This window comes from Aricia agestis, chromosome 3, assembly GCF_905147365.1.
Source record: "Aricia agestis chromosome 3, ilAriAges1.1, whole genome shotgun sequence".
Lineage (NCBI taxonomy): Eukaryota > Metazoa > Arthropoda > Insecta > Lepidoptera > Lycaenidae > Aricia > Aricia agestis.
This window is the reverse complement of record NC_056408.1, coordinates 17,015,766-17,031,220: the sequence shown is the minus strand read 5'-3', so window position 1 is coordinate 17,031,220 and position 15,455 is coordinate 17,015,766. Positions and strand designations below refer to the sequence as shown.

General features: G+C 37.0%; 1 long non-coding RNA gene across 1 annotated transcript; it reads left to right on the top strand.

Annotated features, from left to right (window-relative positions):
- The first annotated feature begins 13,198 nt into the window (after positions 1–13,198).
- Positions 13,199–13,853, top strand: LOC121725318. Its single transcript, XR_006035362.1, has 2 exons — positions 13,199–13,330; positions 13,681–13,853. It is a non-coding gene; the product is annotated as an uncharacterized LOC121725318 (long non-coding RNA).
- Positions 13,854–15,455: the final 1,602 nt, after the last annotated feature.

Below are 15,455 nucleotides of genomic sequence, written 5' to 3'. Positions count from 1 at the left end.
CCAACTTTCCCAGGAAGTCTAAAGGTTGCAAGGAACTTGTCGCTGATTTATGAGTCGGAATTTTGGGGGTTTCAGATATAAAAGTCGTCTTAAATCGAAAATCTGGCGCACATTCCCGTTTTGCTTTGGGATTAGAAAGATTCGCGACAAGAAGCCTGTTTTTGTCTTTGACGGTTCTATAACTCCGCTGCTTCGTAAAATGCCTATCTCTTTTGACATCAACTGAGAACTCTTTGTCGCGAATCTTTTTTACAGGTCTTTGTGTAAGGGTACTAGTGGGGGCGTCTTTGCAAAGGGAATTGTGTAACCTACGATTGATTTTAAGATACTGTCTGGTGTTTCCAGGTTTCTCCAGTGGTCGACAATTTTCCTCAATTGCCCCCCACGAAAACTGTCAATGCTTTCTGGTTCTTTGAGTGTGGTTGTAGTCTTTTTTCTTCTTCTGGACAGGTTTTTGAGGGCCATTGGACCGTATGGTAGTGGGGAACCCACGACGGTATTGTGGAGAGGTGGCAGCGGAGGCGGGTACACGGCTTGAACTGGATCTGATCTGAAAAACTTGAGATACCCCACCGTTATCCTTTAGAACATTTGAAAGGGCTTTCTCCTCGAAGAGATGAGTCTCAGATGGCGGTATCTGTTTTAAAGCTGTGGCTAAGGCTTCGTTTCTTGCCTTATACGTATTTCTACGCATTTCTATAGTCTCGGCCCTGTGGCCACACACGAATTGCAGGAGATCATCCGTCACAGTCTTAAATTGCGAGCCCTTTGACAGAAGTTTTTTAACATCTTCTGCCGCACCGGGGTGATTCCTACAGGTGCCTTGCAGGCTTTCCACCAGAACCTTTCCTTGTAGGAGCAGTCCGTATGTTATAGCGCCTAGCATCTTGTCCTGCTTCTCAAGTAGAGCAGATGGTTGTACTCCGAGGCCTCCCAACTCTGGATTTACTCGCAGCGCACTAAAAACTGGTGTAGCGTGTGAACGCTGTTCCGCGTCCTTGTACCGAATTCGGTTCCATGTCACTGACCCGAACCTTTGGCATTCTATCCCTTGCTCATTTGTGGAGTATGCGCGGGTACAAGCGGCTCCGCTTCTTTGGTTTCAGGACGAAAGTTTATCTCAAAATCATGGTCATCAGCCATTCTCAGCGACGGCGCCCCCCAGTCAGAACAAGCTGGAGAGCCACGCGGTGCTTCATCTTCGTATTCTGACTCCGCTGAGGACTCTTGCGGAGGGGCTTGTAGTGTTGGTTGAAACGCCTTTTATAATAAAGTTGAAGAATTTGTCACAAATATTTCTATTTATAAGAAAATTGAAAAGATTTCCGACGAAGACGCTCTTGAAGGACTTACATCACTGCTTACGGGACTTGCTGCTACTTGGTGGAGCGGAGTAAAAGGCGACATCAAAAAGTGGAACCAAGCCCTTGAAGTAATAAAAAGTTCATTTGCACCTAAGATGCAGCCACACGAGGTATATCTTGAGCTGTTCTCGAAGAAGCAAACTTATGAGAAAATCGATTTTTTCCTTTGTGAGAAGCGTGCTTTAATGTCTCAGCTTCCATCAAAAAGGCACAAAGAGGAGGACTAGATTTTATATACGGACTTTTGGCTATAAATAACAAGAAGGAAATTCCGAGGTCCCAAATAAAAACTTTTGCAGATCTACTGGAGCGCGGAAGATATTTAGAAAGCCTTTCAAAGGAGATTGAAAAAGCTTTAAAAGATGGAAGTGTCCGGAAGGGTTTTAAAAGGTATACATAAAAAGGACATCTGTTTGAAGTCTGAAGGAAGAGGATGGCGGATGTAAAGGTTCAGCCAAAACCGACCATCACTTGCTACGGATGTGGTGCCGCGGGAGTATTCCGCAGTAACTGCGAAAACTGTAAAAATAAGGAGACCCCTCCGGTTTTTTATTCATTACAATCAGCAGTAAAAAGCCAATCGAAAATCCCCACAATAGAAATAACTATTAAAGGTCAAAAAGGATATGCATTTTTGGACACGGCTGCACGAACCAGTATTGCCAGTGCCCAATTGTATAAGAACTTGGTGCAGAGTGGTGTGTCATTTGCAAAAGAAAGTGCACTTTTAAGTCTTGCAGGTGGCACCACACGACAAACAAATTTGTTCGTGTCAACTGTGGATGTTATTGTTGGAGGTCGTTTATTGCCCATAAAATTGTCAGCAATCCCGGAAGCGAGTGACAACCGCATACTCTTGGGAATTGATATCCTGGAAGCTGCTGGAATCGTCCTAAATTTACCCCAACGTCACTGGAGTTTTATCGACGACCCAAATAAATTATTTAGTTTCCTCTAATTTGCAAGTACGCCTATTCCGTTAAAGGCCACTAAGCGTCTATCGCTGGAAACAGATGATGGTGACATTGTTGAGTGAAACAAGCCCATTCCCGAATTTATTAAGTGGGCAAAAGAGTTCCACCAGAATCATATGTTATCTCCACTGACAATTACGCCAACAAAAGACACGGAAACTTCTCCTCCAGATATGAAGCGACTGAGGTGGAAAATTGTTAAGCTGGACACTCCATCCCGACCAATACTTCCACGTGAATCAGCGGAAGAAAATTTATTTATTGACCCTCGTGTAGAATATTTAAAAATAAATCCTACATCTTTGTATTCTGTTGACATTTATTTACGTCCCAATAAAGGTACTTCACTGAATAATGATGAAAGAATAATTTTTAATAATCTCTTATCTGAATATTCTGATATTTTTCAAAAGAATAAAAAAGCAACTCATTTTACTCAACATAGAATAAAGACAGGAAATCATTATCATATTAGCGTTTTCTAGAGGCTCTTCCGGCTGTTGTTGTGGGGATTTCTTATGAGCGTGAATCTCAAAACGCCATAAATAGCCAGTTTGAGATTCACAAATCTCATGAAATTTAATCCCCATAACAGCAGCTTTATTGGGAACTAATTGGTTAATGTCTAACCAACCTTTCCACTGCAAAAGAAAGTCGTCGAGAGAAATATTTTGTGCCGGCTTATATAATGACTGAAACTTATGATTAATATGTGACAGTACTGGTTCGATTTTAAATGTTTGGCCTCGGAAACATCCAGTCCTGGCGAACACATGTCTTCATTGTTGGCAAAATGTAAAAGTTTACTTAAAAGGAGAAATCTGTTGATAGGCATATGTTCGCCAAAACCGGGGGTGCAGAATATGTTAGTGGTGGTACTCCAGACTTTTTCTATTCTGGTTTTAACAACAACCCCCATCGCAATAATAAATTTTGTGTGTATGTTTGTGTTTATGGTGTCCAGCCCTACGACACGAGTGTCTTGGGTTCAGTAAATGGTACTGTCTAGGGGGGAAAAAGGGTGTGTGTGTGTGTGTATGTGTGTGTGTGTGCGTGGGTACGTGCGTGCGTGCGTGCGTGCGTGCGTGCGTGCGTGCGTGCGTGCGTGCGTGCGTGGTTCAGTAGTCAACATGCAAGAGGTCCCGGGTTCAATTCCCGCCCGGGACAGAAATTGAAATGAGTTTAAATTTCTGCTAAAACCACTGCCATGACAAAAAGCTAACAAAATATTAAATGATAATGACATTTATTCATAGCCTTGCCTGCTCACAACCTCGCCATTGGTTTCCATAGAAAGAGAACACACATTGGAGCACTATTCAACTTCCATTGAAATATAAAGTTAAAAAAAACAAAGTACTAAAAATAATAACATTTTATTCATCATAATCAAAATCAAATTCGAGAAACTCAATACCAGAGAGGGAATTGTCACTGTCACCATCGTCTTCACGAACATTTATAATAAATGGTTCCAGTTCAGTCTCTGTAATTCTGTCTCTAGTTTTATGTTCATTTTCCACATTAATTATGTGGTCAGTGATTTTCTTCCAGTCGCTTGCGGTGATGGTTGAGAAATATTCTTGAATTAATTCTTCGGTTTGAGTGCCATGCACGCCAAAATTTTTGCTTGCAATCTTTCGTTTGACCAAGCTCCATATAAGTTCTATCGCATTGAGATCGCAGTGATACGGAGGCAACTTTAAAACTTCATGCCCATGCTGTTTCAGTAACTCTTCTGCTTCATATAGAGAAGTTGGTTTATTTTCTTGCACTAGACAGAAGAGCTCAGCCTTTGTAAAGCATTCGTCAAACGAAATATTATTATCAGAAAGCCACTTTTGAATGTCAGCTTTCAAGTTGTGCATTGTAGGTGGCTTGTTAATTTGAGTTACGTGGTAACTCGCATTATCCATGATAATTACAGAGGGTTCCATCAGGTTTGGTATTAGCTTCTCTTCTAACCATTTTAAAAAATTGTTTTTATTCATATCATCATGATAGTCTGCCATTTTCGATTTTGTGCTAAACACTAATAAAGCATTAGGAACAAAACCCTTTTCTGATCCTGCGTGGACTATAATGTGTCTTTTTCCTGCAGATATTTTATCCACTAATCCACTTGTAGATGGTCCTTATATGACACGTGGGGTGTTATATGACACTACGTCTGTCGACGTGACCGCCTTCGAACGTGGTATCATACCAAACATCCTATGAAATGTGTTATATGACGCTACGTCTGTCGGCGTGACCGCCTCTAAGCGTAGTGCCGTGTCACACAGTTTTTCTAAGATTTTCTTTGAGTAAGTATTTCATAATTCTTCATAAATAAAACAAAATTAAACTTTTTAATTATTTTTATTTACGAAATATCAAATATTATGTCCAATCTAGCTCCGATAAGTAACAATTAACGTTTTTAATAAAATATTGAAAAGAAAATAATAGTTTTTAATTACTTATTAGTATTACTATGAAAATAGTATGAAAACAATTAGCTCTGATAAGTAACAATTAACATTTTGAACAAGATTTCTAAAAGGACTTATCAAATTTTAGTTACTTATTAGTATCTATAAAACCAACTCTCTCACTAAGAAAATGTTATAATCATTATAACAAAATAAGTGAATAATTATAAACATCAACTTACTCTCTCTTCTTTATAAGCTATTTTGTTTGTGAAAGAAGTTCTTTCACAAACAAAATAGCTTATAAAATAACCTACAACTAAATAATCAAATCACATATGATATGAGATCACAATAATCAGTTTAGTAACATTTTGAGGTATCAATTTTTGTTATACTTAAGTTAAAAGTAAGATTCTTAAAAATACTACTATATTCTCAAAAAGATCAGATACATAGCTCTGTTTTAATAATAAATCACAAAATATTTTAGGAATCAGCCTCAAATACAATCATAACATTAGTTGTTAAAATTTTCATAATTTTCATGCCATTCTCTGAAACAAGTTGGACACAGTGCTGGAGAATCAGGACATCCAGAGCACCTGTAACTAGTTTCCTTTCGTAGCTTCTTTTTTGCGCATACTTTGCAAGTCAAGAATGCAAATTTCTTTTTCCCTGTTGGGGGTGCCTCAATTCGGACTGGCCAATGCCCTGAATTTATGGGAAATGCAGCTGCTTGGCCAACTTGTCCAGGACCATAACGTCGGGAGTCATTCTTTTTTCTTGTCATCAAGTCTTTTCCCTTAGTGTCTTTCTCTAGCTTCAACATCTCTCTTATAATTTCTTCTCTGTATGTGACGAATTCATATTTGCTATTTTGCTTCACATACTTCTTGAACAAATAAAAGGAGTTCCAGAGAGCAATGTCCAACAAATGGAACAAAACCTTTTTGTACCATCTTATAGTTTTGCGTGGCGAAGAATAATAGCTTATCATCTGATCACAACGATCAATTCCACACATATGTGCGTTGTATGAGGCGACCTCTATGGGCTTCATAGATCTTTTTCCATGCCGGTTTCGAACTTCAACCATCTCTGGATGTTCCCGCGTGGTGAGGACAAGAACTGGCCTCTTGTCCTTCCATTTACTCACATAAACTTTCTTCTTCCTCAACCAAAAATGCTCACCGTTTTTTAGTTTTTTTGCGATCAATTCTTTGGGGTTGTCTTTTCTGTTTGTGCGCAATGTGCCATTCGTGTGCGTCTTAAGATCAAGAAGTTTCTGTGATAATGTCACGGAATTATAGAAGTTATCCATATACAGGTGGTGTCCTTTCAAGAGATAAGGACGCATGAGCCGTAACACCAGCTTATCGACTTTCTTTCCAGGTTCTCCATCGGCATCAGTCACATCCTCGCTTCCATGATACATTTTAAGGTTTAACACATAACCGTCATCAGTCGTGAGTACGTAAAACTTTATGCCATACCGGGCTTTCTTAGACTTGATGTATTGTCTAAATTGGAGACGTCCTCGAAATAGTAACAACGATTCATCCAAAGACAAATCAATTCCTGGGTTTAAGGATTGCCGAAATATTTGTGTAAGAGAATTCGCAAAGTGATCAACTTTATCTTTTCCTTCAGCTCCCGATTCAGCAGCACAGAAACATCGTAATATTTGGTTATAACGGCGACCTGACATGATAAAATAAAAATAAAATAAAAAATATTTTATTTCTGAGTAGATTTTAAGAAAATACTTTCAGAATGTTAATATTAGCTACGGTGCCTACCACCGGTTCGGGAACTATCCCGGCGAGAAGAACCGGCGTAAGAAACTCGCACGGGGCCCACTTTTTTTACCAAAAAAAAAATTAATCTTTTAAAATAAAATTTACAATGCTGTAACTTAAAATTATACAATGTCAACATACATACATAGTAAGTCATGTACAATAATGTAGAAGTAGCCTTGTAAGCAGCCATCCTACTCCCAAGATGTGCCATCATTTATGAAATCATTGACCTTATAATAGGCTTTGGCACACAAACGCTCTTTGACTACTTTCTTAAATTTATTAATGGAAAGATTTTTAACGTTTTCTGGGATTTTATTGAAAAGGCGTATACATTGACCTTTAAAAGATTTACTGACTTTACTAAGTCTGATCACTGGCAAATCTAGCTTGTACTTATTTCTGGTGTTTCTACAATGAATGTCACCTTTGGCTTTAAATTTACATATATTTTTTCTAACATGTATTACATTATCTAAAATGTATTGAGAAGCTACTGTCAGAATACCAATTTCTTTAAACTTTTCTCTCAAAGATTCAAATGTAGACATTTTGTAAATCGAACGTATAGCTCGCTTCTGCAGCACAAATATAGTATTAATATCGGCAGCCTTTCCCCATAAAAGGATACCATATGACATTCTACTGTGAAAATAGCTAAAGTATACTAATCGTGCAGTGTCTTCGTCAGAAATTTCCCTAATCTTTCTGACTGCATATGCTGCAGAACTGAGTCTATCTGCGAGTTTAGCAATATGAGGACCCCACTGTAATTTACTATCTAGTGTAATACCTAAAAATACAGTAGTGTCCACCAAATTCATTTTCTCATCATTCAATAGTACATTGGTTTGAACTTGCCGTACATTGGGCAAAGTAAACTTTAAACATTAAGTTTTAGTAGAATTCAAAAGTAAATTATTAACATTAAACCAATGTACTATTTTTGAAAGAGTACAGTTTACCTCGTCGTAATTAGACTGTTGTCTCTTCACTTTAAAAATAAGTGAAGTGTCATCAGCAAAAAGTACTATTTCATTATCATTATCCTTAACTAGATAAGGTAGGTCATTTATGTAGACGAGAAAAAGAAACGGGCCTAAAATAGATCCCTGTGGGACACCTAATTCTATATTGGTTCCATTTGATCTCTTATTATTGATTTCAACCCTTTGAGTCCTATTTTTGAGGTAAGATGTCAAAAGGTTGAGTGCTGAGTCCCTTATGCCATAGTGGTGTAATTTCCTAATCAATGTAGCATGCTCGACACAGTCGAAGGCCTTAGAGAGGTCACAGAAGACACCTAAGGCATCCTGCGATCCCTCCCAAGCTTCAAATATACTACATAGAAGACCTATACCAGCATCCGTTGTGGAACGACCCTTAGTAAAACCGTATTGATTTTCGTGTAATAAATTATTTGAATTAAAGTGTACCAATAGCTGTTTTAAAATTATTTTTTCAAATATTTTGCTAAGGGTCGGTAAAATCGATATAGGTCTGTAATTTGTCGGATCAGACTTAATTCCCGCTTTAAATAAAGGTATAACCTTGCTGTGCTTCATTAAGTCAGGAAAAACACCATTCTCTATACAGTTATTAAAAATCATTGCTATAATGTCAATTACTGATTTAATAATTTTTGTAGACAATCCCCAAAGATCGGTGGTATTCTTAATGTTTAATAATTTAAAAGTATCAATAATGTCTTTGGGGTCAATCTCTCTAAACTTAAAATTGACATTACATTCCTTTACATTATCTTTGAGTAGTTTTTCGGCAGCTGCAGGTGAGGAGTTTAAGTTTTTCGTAGTTGAAACCGGAATGTCAGCAAAGAATTTTTCAAAGGCTGTCGCAACTTCTAGGTCATTGGTAATTTCTTTATTTTCAAAATACAGTTGAAAATCCGAGCTACGACAGGTGACGTTTCCAGTCTCACCAGCTATTACCTTCCAAGTAGTTTTAATTTTATTTTTGGAATTTTTAATCTTTTTCTTTATGTGCATAGCTTTAGCAGATTTGCAAACTTTTCTAAAAGTTTTAGAATAGTTTTAAACGTATTCTTTAAATGCTACACTATTATTAAAACATTTTTCTTCATACAGACTATACAATCTTTGCCTGCTTATTTTAATTCCTGCAGTCGCCCATTTAGTAAAATTATTTTTCATTTTTTTATTGTTTCTAACCGTTACTGAAGTAAACACACTGTTAAATTGGGTTCTTATTATCTTAAATATTAAAAGCTTCATCTGAGCTATTCGACCCATTCAATAATTGAATACTTGAACTTAAATTATTTCTAAACTTCTCAATGCGTTTAGTATTCACAGGAATAAATACAAGCTTTTCCTCTAAGTTATTATCACAATTTATATTAAAAGAAGCTAACTGTCCACAGTGATCAGAGCTAAGCTTATTTATTATTTCTTTTTTTTGTGGAGTAATGTCAGTAAAAATATTATCAATACAAGTGGCCGTTGTATCACATACTCTAGTTGGCTCATAAAATAGATTAAGAAGATTATATGATTTAAACAAAGATGTGAATCTAATAGTGGTGGGGGTCGAATCTAATAAATTTATATTGAAGTCACCACAGACTATAACTTTTTTATTAGATGCACATATTTTGTATAGAATTTGTTCCATGACTTGTTCGAATGAATCATATAATCCTGATGGAGGCCTGTATACGCTCACAATAATAAGATGACTCAACTCTATACAGGCTACCTCAATAATTCGTTCAGTGGAGAGACTAATAATGTCTTTACGTTCCTTGAATTTAATTTTTTTTATTGATTAATATTAAAGAGCCACCTCTTATGGCCTCCTCTCTACTGAACGAACTGGCAATCTGGTGGTTACTGAAATTGAAAATGAGTTCATATTTTTTGAACCAATGTTCAGAAATACACAAAATATCAACGTCAAATTCCTTTAAAAATAACTCAGTTTCAAGTTCCTTACCTACCATTCCTTGTAGGTTTTGATGCACCAGATTGATTACATTACAATTATTATTACTTAAATCTTTGAAGTTTTTAAAATTTTTATTCAAACTTGAGTTATTATAACTGCCAGAGGCATTCTCTATTGTCTTATTCTCTAATTTAAATGGTTATTTGGAACATGTTCCAATTCGTTAATACTATGGTAAGTATCCTGCTCAATAAAAGCAGTAGTCGTAGAAGCCAAATTCTTGGCTTGTGAAAAAGTAAAAATATTAAATAGCATACCAGCTACATGTCGCTTACAGAAATTGGATAATAAATACTTATCCAAGTACATGTTACTTAATTTAAAACTTAAGTTATTTATATCCACAACCTGACATTTTTGTGGTTGTGGGTCATTAATAACTATACAATTGTTATTAACAGCATTAAATAGTAGGCTGTTTAACTTATATCTACATACATTTTCTTCCATATTAGTTCGTGGGCACATTTTTATATAAGGAAAAGTAAACAATACCATTTTTTTTATATTTTCAATTTTAAACAAGGATTCTAAAAGTACTGTCATTTGGTATTTGTTTAATTTCCCTCTTCTCCCAACTAGAATAATAAGTGTTGTGTTAGGGCAATATTTTTCAGTTAGTGCCCTTCGTACTATATCCTTATAAGTGGCTCCGGGCATACAAATATTAGAAACTGCCTGTCCTTTGCATATTCTACTTAAATAAGTACCTAAGTTCTGTCCTAACTCATCACTAAATAACCTAATATTTGATTGGCTTTCAGTATGTGCCTTCTCAGTGGAACATATATATGATATATTAGAAACTGAATGATCCACCTGAAGTGAGGAAATGTTAAGTCTCAATAAAGAATGAACACGCTCCTCATTGTATCGAGTTGCTTCAAGCAAATCATCCATTGCCAATATATGTGCCTGAATTTCCTTTTGTGAAGATTCATACTTTTTTGTCAAACTGTCTAAAGTATCATGTAAATAGGAAATTTCTAACTGAAGGCTGGATACATCGGCCTCATAATCACATTTTGTCTGTTCTAGGACAAAGTTACAATCTAACAAGTTATTATGCAATATTTGGTTTTGTTTGATACTGTTTGCTAATCTGTTCATAATGTTTTTGTTTTTCATTGAGAGTTGGCTATACTTTTTGATACATTTTTTAATTTTAATATATTTCTTTAATTTTTTTTTACTGTTCATTTTAAGGGATGGTACTGTATCATCACAAGTTAAGTCTATGGTAGTAATGTCATTGCAAGGCACTGATAATTTCACGTTTGGAATAAGTTTCTTGAACAGGTCTTGTGTTTGACTGTAATTATGATAGTCTAGCTGGTCTTCAAGTTTCCTAATATACTCCTCAGCATTTTTGAGCTTGATTTGTAGTGCAGCTGAGTTCTTGAGTGTGCCTTCATATTCCTCCCTGCACTGGTCAAAACTATCAACAATACCTTGCAGTTCTAAATTGTGTTTACAACTGTCCTCGTAGTCCCGGCTTAAATTATTTAATTCTGACTTAAGTTCTGTGTTTTTTTGCAGTACAAGTAACATTTCTTTTTCATTATCATCTCTTTCCTGTAGTAGTGTTTGACATTGGTCTTTACAGGCTTTTAGTTCTTTGAGAGCCACTTGAAGTTGTTCCTCGGTACGGCGAGCCAAGGCTGAACATGACATGGCTGAATATGGGATGGTAGTATAAAGGATCGTCATGCGTGAACAATTTTCGTGAAACAGGGATCTGTATGTGACCGTGTAAAAATGAAAGTGCCAAAAACTCTTTCATTTCTTGTATCGTAGTCGGTTTAAAGCTTTTGTTACGACTGTTTATAGTATGAGGCCGGTTTTTGTTACACAAGTTAGCACCGTAAGTGTTTGTGCATATTCGGCCAAATATTCAATAATATTCTCATTAACTATCTGGCTAAATATTTGCATCGGTGTGGAATTCTCATCTATTTCGAACGTGGGACCCACAAAAGTAGAATCAAAAGAGAACTCGGGGATATCATCAACCACGTCTTCCCATTCATCTTCATTTACAGGGGTATCTGGTCGTCTAGGTTCTCGGACTGATGCTGGTGTCTCATTGTTTTGAAACAAATTTTCTGACTGATCACTTACCCTCAAATGATTACTAGCGGTGTCTTGTTGTAGATTACCTGCTTCATTATTATCTGCTGCTTCAGTCTCCTCGCCATCTTCATCACCAGAATTTTGGGTAGACTGAGCAATCTGAGCATTGCCGCCTTCAACATCGTTCGTATTTTGAGAATTATGAATATTATTGTCGCCGTCTATTGAAACATCCATATCGTCACTACATTCACTTACTTGAGCACTAGGGTTGGGATGAGTACCTTGACTATGATCCCCTTGCGAATGCAAAGATTCAGCATCATCACCATCAGCTGCCTGAGAATCCTCTTCATCCGAGTCGCCTTGGGACAAACTCCTTCGCATCCGATTTCCAGTTTGAGAAAATTGAAGCCGGGTGTCAAAAATACTATCACTGGAGTCAGACTCGTCTTCTGGGGGTTCATAATTTTTGTCGGATGCGTATTCTCCATCCCCGTCGGAAAAAGGATCATGATTTTCAGACTCTTCTTCTTCGGGCACCGGTGACCGTTTTCTTCGTCTAGAAGACATCTACGAAGAGGTAAGCATAGTAAGTATAACCACTAACACCACAGTAATACAAAGATTGCAGAAATAACATACCTACCTACAGATAATAGGTATAATCTTTAACACTATAGAAATACAAGGATTTCGACAAGATTTAACAACAATATTTACATTCTATACGTTTGTACTTATTCGTGAACACATTTTATAACAAAATAACTATAAAATACAAGTCATTATGAAATAATACCTACGTTTTGCGATCGTGTTCCGTGGCGTTGACTCGAGCGACGCGAGGCTCCCGCGCTGTGACACAGTTCCGACTGAAGTGGGGGGATGCGTATACGTGCACCCGGCCCAGGCCGTTATGTCACAACACGAGACAAGTTTGCATGTGTGCGTGTAGTTTACTTGTGTGCTCATAAAACTTCACGATGTGACACTAGATAGTTCTAAGTTCTTGTAATACGACACAAATACGTCAGCCTACTATATATTCTATGGTTGACGCCCGTTGCTCGACGGGCTGCCATATTTCGAAGCTCAAAATCAGCCGTCGACAGACGTTGTGTCGTAATATATAGGAAATTGCGGCCCGCCTCTCGACTTACTGTCCCGGAACGTGATATTTCGTTTTGTCTATATTGAGTGTTAGTAGACTGGAAGATAACCATGTCATTATATAACGCATTGCCACTTCAGTTCTGTCACGAACTTGTTCCCAGTTATTCCCATGGATGATGAGAGCGGTATCGTCGGCATAGGTAATTATTTGGCAGTATGGTATAGTAGTTTTGCACAAACTATTTATATACAGTAAGAAAAGCGTGGGTCCTAATACGCTGCCCTGTGGAACGCCAAAGGCAAGTTTTGCTTCCTTACTCACAAAATTTCCCAGCTTTACTTGCTGTGTTCTTTTAGAGAGATAGCTTGTAAAGATATCTAAAGCTAATCCACGTATACCAACTGACTCCATTCTTTTAGAGTAGTAGAGACTCCATTCTTTTAGAGTTTTAGAGAAGTAGAGAAATAGGAACAGTGTCAAACGCTTTTGACAAATCAATAAATACACCTATGTCTTTTTTCTTGCTATCTAAATGCTTAGTTATTGTTTCAGTTAAGGAAAGAGTAGCGTCTTCTGTTGATTTAGTGTTCATAAAACCGTTTTTTTTTTTTTTTTTTTTTTATGAAATAAGGGGGCAAACGAGCAAACGGGTCACCTGATGGAAAGCAACTTCCGTCGCCCATGGACACTCGCAGCATCAGAAGAGCTGCAGGTGCGTTGCCAGCCTTTTAAGAGGGAATAGGGTAATAGGGGAAGGTAGGGATGGAAAGGGAACGGTATAAGGGAGGATAGGGAAGGGAATAGGGTAGGGGATTGGGCCTCCGGTAAACTCACTCACTCGGCGAAACACAGCGCAAGCGCTGTTTCACGCCGGTTTTCTGTGAGGACGTGGTATTTCTCCGGTCGAGCCGGCCCATTCGTGCCGAAGCATGGCTCTCCCACGTCAAGGCATTGATTAGGTGCGATAATATTATTTCGAGTTAAGAAACTCTTTAAGTGTCGATTTAAGATTTTTTCTAAAATTTTGGACGTTACTGTAAGTACTGGTATAGGTCTGTAGTTTCCGATAACATGAGGATTTCCAGATTTAAAGATCGGGTGAACTAATGCTTTTTTTAGAACATCGGAAAAACGCCAGAGCCAAGACATAGGTTAAAAATGTAAGTCAGATGAGGGACGATTTCATTTCTAGTTAATTTAAAGATTTTTGTCTGGATTTTGTCATAACTGCTAAATATGCAACGTCTTGATGGCCGCCAAGATTAAAAGTACTAAGCGGCAATAACTCTTCCTCTGGCACAACTGGTTTATTGACCGGCTCGTCTGGTTCTGGAACTGGATGAACCGGCTGTTGTTGATCTCTCTAACAGCAAGGATAGCGTATAAATCTTGCTTCATTAAATGCAACCTGAAAAAAATTTAAAATACTAATTATTGTCTAAATATACATACTATTACTTGCTATTTTATTACTTGAAATAATATAATAATGTAAATCATAATATGTATAATAACCTATGTCATATATACAACGTGTAAATGAATTAACCCAAAACCAGAAAGTTATAATTAATACCTCAAATAAATGCATATATTAAAGCACTTACTAGCTATTTGACCGAGCTTTGCTCGCTATTCGATAAAACACGAATAAAATGACATTTTCTAAAAATGATTCCTAGCTATATATATATATATATATATATATACACAGGGTTACCTCGTAAGTCGACCTAGATCCTTTAAGGGGCTATAGTTAAGATAATTTCTGACTGATTTGACTATGAAACACCCTATCCTAAATCCAATGGTTTTCGAGATAATCTAATTTTAAGTATTTTTCATAAACAGTCTATTTTTTGCCTTTTGTTGTATCTCCTTTTTTTATTCTGAGGCTCTGGTATATTTGTTTATACGTTTTATTTTAGAAAATGAATTGCTCTATCCATAACAATAAAAAAAAATACAATTTCAGAATAAAATGAGTCGTAAAAGATGGTGAAAAGTGAAAAATCAAACAAAAATAAAACCTAAGATGTGTCTTTCTTTAAGCGATACTTAAAAAAAATCTATGGAAGTCTGTTTGCAGATAAGCTTAAAACATCTCCATTTTGTCAGCTATCCAAAAAGGTATAACATTATAGGGTAACATCAAAACCTCATAAAAAAAACTTTGTTAAAAGGCCCACAGGTAGCAAAAATTCCGGTATTTTGTTAAGTATCCTTGTTTGAAATAGGATACGTGCGAGCGAGATGAGATACGTTTTGTGTATGTGGGAGTGAGAAAAAGGATAGTTTGAGTTACTTTGGAGTTTGGATGACTAAACAAAAGATTTAGCTTAGTCTGCTCATGCGATTCGTCCGTGGTAGATGCGATTCTTGCTCTGTGCTCTCTCTGTTTTTTGACTCGGCTTGTATTTCTGGACTGATCCCGTTTTATCTTCGTGACTACCTGTGCTTGCTTTGTGGACTTTGTTTTGTGCTTCTGATTTGGAACTGTTTAAAATGGCGGCCTATACGAACGAGGAATATGCTGACATGTTATTGTGTTACGGATATTGCGATGGTGTATCATCAAGAGCTCGTGCCGAATACACACGACGGTTTCCTAACCGCCGCGCCCCAGATGTCAGTGTGTTTGATGGAGTTTACCGACGAATTAGAGAGACTGGTTCAGTTTCAAGACGACGGTCTGACCTGGGTCGTCCACGTGTTAATGATGA